Genomic DNA, 7,178 nt, shown 5'->3' on the forward strand with positions numbered 1-7,178 from the left:
GTCACCTTATTAAGTTCCCGATAGTGGATACACATGCATAGAGTTCCATCCTTCTTCTTCACGAATAGGACTGGGGCTCCCCACGGGGATGAACTGGGGCGTATGAAACCCTTATCTAGCAGTTCTTGCAAATGCTTAGACAGTTCCTCTAACTCCTTCGGAGCAAGGCGATACGGTGCACGAGCTACAGGAACAGCTCCTTGTGTCAGGTCGATTTGGAACTCCACTTGTCTGTGAGGCGGAAGGCCAGGTAGGTCTTCGGGGAAAACCTCAGGAAAGTCTCTAACAATAGGGATCTGGTTGATTGAGACCTCCTCCTCCACAGCCTCGTCGGTACCTTTATCGGTGATTAGGGCTAAGATCGCAGTATGGCCTTTACGCAGTAACTTCTGTGCCTTCATAAGGGAAATGATCCCAACTGTCGCACTCTCTTTCTCACCATGAATAACGAGAGTTTCTCCCCCAGGGAGAGGTATGCGGACGATCTTCTCGTGACAGACGACCTCGGCTTGGTGCTCGGACAACCAATCCATCCCAATAACTAAGTCGAAGCTACCAAGTTCAATCGGCATACTATCTATGGGAAACAAATGACTAGACAATTCTATGGTACAACCCTTCAAAATATGGGACACTTGGATGATTTTACCATCTGCTAACTCGATAGTGTACTTAGACTCTAGGGCAGATGGGGTGCTATTAACCATTTCACAAAATTTAGTTGACACGAAACTTCGATCGGCCCCGGTATCAAATAAAGTTAGCGCATAACAACCATTCATTTTATATTTACCGGTAATAGTTATGGAGTCCTTAGAAGTCTCACCTGAACCACCACCAATAACGAAGGCTCTTCCCCAGCCTTCACCTCCATTGTTACCATTCCCATTGTTACCATTCTTCCCGTTGCAATTTGCCCCTCCGTTACCAGCATTCTTCAGTTTGGGGAAGTTTCTCTTAAAGTGACCCTCCTGTTCACACTTAAAACACCCTTTCGGGGCCTCTTGAGGTGGGGCTTTTTTCTGAGGGTTGTCTGCTCGGTAGAACTTGGTTTCGTGGCCATGTCTGCCACACTTGTTGCAACGGTACTTATCACATTTCCCCGCATGATGGAAGTTACACTTGTTACACTTTGGGAGTTTCCCCTGATATCCTCCCTGTTGTTGGTTCTGGCTCGGGTAGTTGTTCCTGCCAGGAGACTCAAACAGTCTCTGTTGATTGTGGCTTGAAGAGGTGCTCTTGTTGTTGGAGTTGTTGTTTCCACTACTCTCCCTCTTGCGTTTATTATCGGATGTGCCAGTAGCAGACTTCTTGGACGGGAGAGTGCCTTGTTTGACGGCTTGATCAGTTAACTTATGAGCTAACCGGACGGCATCGTGAATGTTGGCGGGATTTGCCGATGTCACCATACTCTGGATCTGCGGAGGTAAACCGTCAACCCTCTTATAAGCAGGATCGACCATTTGAGGGCACAGTATCGCTAACTCATGGGATGGTGTCGTATAAGCCTCAATGTCGGAACCCTCCTTCCGCAAATTCCAAAACTCATGCTCTAACTTCTGCACTTCACCACGCGGGCTATACTCGGTCTTTATCATATTTTTGGCCGCATTTAGACCCAACAACTGAACTTGGGTATTCCACCAAGTAAGTGCTGACTCCTCGAGAGTCCCTGTAGCAAACTTCACCTGGCTCGCAGCCGGGCATTTACACATAGCAAACACTGATACACCTGTTTCTGCGCTAGCTTAGCAATGTCCGACTTCATACCCTGTTTCCCACACTGCGCCTTATCCAGGCCAGAAAAAAGTGCAGCTATCACCCTCTCAGGAGGGCATGGCAGGGCGGGTAGAGTAGGGCAAGAAGGACCTACAACAGCTAGGGGTGGAACCTCCTCCTTCTCAATCATCATGGTCACCACCTCTGGGTACCATTCCCAATCGCACTGGGGCTCAGGCAAGAACGTGTGCTCGGGTGAAGACTCCTCAGCAGTAGATGTGCCAGCATCAGGGATGGTCCACTGCCTCTTCAGTCTCGGGGACGCAGGTGGTGTGCTCTCCTCAGTGATGATAGGTGCTTTCTCACGGGTGTGATCAGCTGACGACGAAGACATACTGTGACACAAGGGTTGGGGTTGGGATGAGTGAGTGGTATCTCATGTATATATGTGCAGTGTAACTAATACATCATGAAAAGCTATAGACCGGACTGCAACCTATATGAAATGGTATGCAACCTGGTTCGCTATAAACCAATGGCTCTGATACCAATCTGTCACACCCCCAAGTTTCCACTAACGGAGTTTTACCGTAAGGCGGGTGACATACCAGGATCCGAACACATTAATCACACCAAACGACATCTACATGGTCATAAAAGTTTTAACAAATCAAAATAAAATGTTCAGAGTACTTAAGTGCTAGTGCGGAAGCTAAACAAAGTGCGGGAGCCATCTCCCAAACAAGTTTAAATAATTCATGGCGCTACAAGCGCAAAACCAATATCAAATAAATGTTTTCAAACTTAAACCAATGCGAGTCCATGCATGCAATGTTATCCTAATCCAAGTGCTTGCTAGTGACCTGAGGAAAATATGCTAAAAAGAGTCAACACATACGGTTGGTGAGTTCACAGGTTTTCAAAGTAAGTTATGCTCTATCAGTTCGTAAACATTTATAAATAAAAGTGGCCCATGGTTAACTACACTTAGTTAACTCGTTGCCGCATAGTGTTATGTTTCCATCACGACCGAAGCTGACTAGTTATTGCCTCAAGTCAAGTATTGCCAAAACTTAACAATGTTTGGTCAAAGTTACACCCCGTTCGACCTCCAGTCGAGAATAATGCATGGTGGGGTTTGTCAAACCCAATAGTGCTATTTAAATTTACCACGCCAGTTAACCTTAGTTAACGGTCCGATGTTCGTGAGGACTTTCCATGGCAAAGAAACACTACGTTATAAGCAACCACACGGTTGTGTAAAGATTTAGAGCAAGTAAAATAAAACAGTTTTGCATGTTTCCTCCCCCAAAGGAAAGGTATAAAAGTGGGGCCGTAAACTCACCTTGTTGATGCTTTGGGTATTAAACAAATCCGACCGAAGTAAATGCGTCACGTGCTAAGACCCAAAAAAAATGCAAGTACGTAAGTAACTTGTGGGATGGTTCCTAGAACCACTAGTATCCAACAATCTCCCATTGTTTTTAAAAAAGACTTTTGACCAAAGTTTGATTTTTGTTGACTTTGACTAAAGTTGACTTTGACTAAAGTTTTGACCTTTGACTAAAATATTGACCTTTGACTAAAATATTGACCTTTAACTAAAAGGTTGGACTTAGAATGTTTACCTTATAATTCTAGTCACACTTAATAAATCATCAAGTATACACACTTAGCCATATTCCTTGCAATTATATGATCAATACACTTTCACAACATCACAAGCAAGACTAACTATTTAGCCAACTAGTTCTAAGTTGACTTAAAAAGTCAAATTTCTAATTTACCACAACTAACATATCACAATTTGCAATTATCTCAATTCAACCAACACCTTTATCACCTTTAACAATATATACCACCTAAACCGATTTTTCTCATCAATCAAAACTCACAATTAAATTACCAAATAAATCACACACGTACACATCAGTATTAGGTTCAACATATATTTTTCTCACAATTTTTGGATTTACCAATTCGTCCAGAATATTAATATACTACAACAACATGATTTATATTTCTACAACAACACAGCAGTAATCAAAAATTTGTCAAAAAATCCATATTTGTCCAATTGATGCAAGACCAATTGGATTAGATTCCTAATTCAATTTACAACATCCTAGAAATAGAATTATATCTATATCTATTTTTATCATCATGTTATGAAATTTACAACTCAACTCAGAATTATTTTCTCTAATTTAGATTTGCATCCTGATTTTGTAAATTAATAAAAAGTATTCAAACAGTATCCAAAAATTAAGATTTTGGACTTTCTGAAAACTAGATTCAAAGTACATGTTCATAGAATCAAAAATCGATCAAAAACTCAAACTTATCATCAAGTTATCAACAATCCAAATCCGTAACATCTAATCTGCCAATAAACAGTTTTAACCACAATCAAATACAAATCACAACTTTTCTATCCTTTGATTCAACAATCATCAAGAAACATTCTTACCAAATCTAATTGCATGTCTTATTTTTATCCATTTGATTTCATAATGAGAACACAAGTATTTATAAAGGACTCAAAATATTAATCAAGACTCATACAAAAATCCTTTTTATTTGTCAAACTTTGATCATCCCCTTTCATGATCCAACCATTTGGATACAAGGTTCATATGAATTTAAAGAAAAAGAAACATATAAACATAATAATCTACTCACTTTGCTTGATCAAATGCTTAAACCCTTGTTTACTAATAATCACCAACTTGTTTGTTTTGAAGTTGATTGTTTGTATGAAAGAAAATGAGAGTATGTGTGTGTGTGTGAGTATCACGGCCAAAGAGATAGGAAAAGGGAAAGGAAAAGGTGTTGGCATCCAATAGTTGTAACCTCCTTGTTATTAACAACCCCTTTATGATTGATTTAATGAATATGATACTTAGGTTATCTTTTATTTATATATTTGTGACATGGTACATAATTTAATAAACATTTCCTGTGTAACATAAACTAAGGTTCCATTTAAATAATAAACATGTTACATGACATACAATATAACCTATTTAATCATTTAGCTTACTTACAATCACATCATCATGTAATAACCATAATATAACATATTAATCACATAGCACATTATACTTATCATACATGTTATATGACATGTTTATTATAACATGCAAGACGAGTTTATTATCCTAGTTATAATTAGTCACTTATCCTTGTTTAAGTCACCAATGACACGTTGACTTAAATATACGCATACATGACATCACATGTACAAGAGTTCATACTCATAGTTAACAGAACTAATTGAGTTTATAGACATAGTCAACAGGATTTAACTGGGTTTAGTTAACAGAGTTAACTTAAAAATGCCGGATGTCACAATTTTGATTTTGAAATTTCAATTGTTTACTTTGACAAACTCAAGGTTGCCATTGTAACTTTTCTTTCACAAACTTAAATGGATTAGTAATGTGAATATAGAATTTCTTTTATCCGTTTTATTTCAAATTATTAATTTATATGTTGTAATATTCACTTCATTTCACCTCAATGTTACCGCTAATTGCGCTGCATTCTTTCGGAGATTTCCATTTGTTAAACATCATGGTATTTTGATACATAAAAAGTTTCGTTTATATGCGTTATCAATTTAGATGTTCATACTTCGTTGGTTAAATGCTACATTTACTTACCACGTTATTCCCGACCCCATTATTTCAATCACATGTTACGATGTTCATAATTCTAAATGCTTCATTCTTTAACATCATTACCTCGTTTATTTCGTTTTTTAAATCGTTTACTTGGTTTAGACTCAATGATTTTATTTACTTGACTTAGTGTTTCGCTTCGTCCTTGGTCTGAATGGTCTATCAATATGTTTTAGTAATGCTTACCCTTTAGATTCATTATTTTTTTTAATTTTCAACGTTCTATATGAGAATTTTATGTATTTATAAAGTCCATGTCTTAAAACCACACAATAGAGCAAGTTATATGGACCATCTGACGATAGAGGTAATTATGGGTTGACACGCAATTATCAAAGTTCTCGCATGGAAAATATAATAAGTCTGGTTGTGCGAAATAACCCAGAACTTGGAATGATTTTTGGAGAACGGGGCAAATACAATATGATACGATCATGGTGGATACGCCGCTGATACATCCTATATATAAGTGTCCTTGTCATATTTCCTATTTGTGGCTTTCTTTCGGGTCATTCAAAGATCTACGTTATTTTATTTTAATTATGCATGTATAAAATTACTAAAATTTCTAACAACTCCGTTTATTAGTTGTTCTCTTTTAAATTCTTTTTATTTTAATTTTGGGACGAAATTTCTAAGAGTTGTTAATGTATTTTATGCGATCATTTCTATGCAATTATACATTTCACCACCCTTGTACGTACTCATTTAAAACATTCATAATCAAGATCAAATATTTATGTACATGTCCCATGCAATTTACTAGAATTATTATTTAACTACAACTACTACTTTTATTATTTATAATTATTATTATTAATTTTATTATTATCGTCATCTTTTCATATGTTACTTAACTAATAAAAACTAATAATGTTTTAATTCAATAAAATTTATTAAAATAATTAAACCTTTTGAATACCCTATTAAACAATTTTTAATTTGTGTTTTAATTATATTAAATATGATTAATTTTTATAATTTCCTTAAGACATAACAACTCTATATTTTCAATATAAAAGGAGGACTAATCCTCCATTATTTTCACACCTCATTCCATTTTTTCTTAAGTTTAAGAGCACTAACAAGTAAGTTTTTACCATTTCAATGTAAGGCACCGTTACCGGTAGCCCTGCTTTCGTGTTGGATTTACTCATAAACGCAGTTCTAAATATCAGAGTTAATTAAAACACTCGCGGAATATAAAAGCTTTCATAAAACATTTCATAACAAAACACCTCTTGTCTTAAAACAACATCTTGTCTTTCAAAATAAACAAAACATTAAACTTAAACGTCTTGAGTCTTCCGATGCCAGCCCCTTATTCAGTGCCACGTGTCTCCTCAAGCGACCTGCCTCATCCTACTCACCTGCGTGCATACTAAAAGTCAGCTACGCTGAGTGAGTTCTATTTAATCACATAATCATACAATACCTTCTTACATTTCATACTTAACCTCTTAACTTTCTTACATACACACGTAAGTGCATATACTTTCATTCTTACCTTCATACTTCCTTTACATACATCATCATACGTTTTAAAGAGCCTTTCGCCCTATAACCTCACAGATATTATAAGGGTCTGGTCCCTAACATCACAGATATTATAAGGGTCTGGTCCCTAACATCACAGATATTATTAGGGTCTGGTCCCTAACATCACAGATATTAGTAGGGTCTGGTCCCTTTGTTTCATGTAACTGTACCGTACCTGTTCATACATACTTTCCTTGACAATACGTGCAATCTCCGAAGAGCGTTCACGTACCATCA

This window comes from Bidens hawaiensis, unplaced genomic scaffold, assembly GCF_021521415.1.
Source record: "Bidens hawaiensis isolate Kalapana, Puna unplaced genomic scaffold, B.hawaiensis_p1.1 tig00020886_1, whole genome shotgun sequence".
In the NCBI taxonomy this organism is placed as follows: Eukaryota; Viridiplantae; Streptophyta; class Magnoliopsida; order Asterales; family Asteraceae; genus Bidens; species Bidens hawaiensis.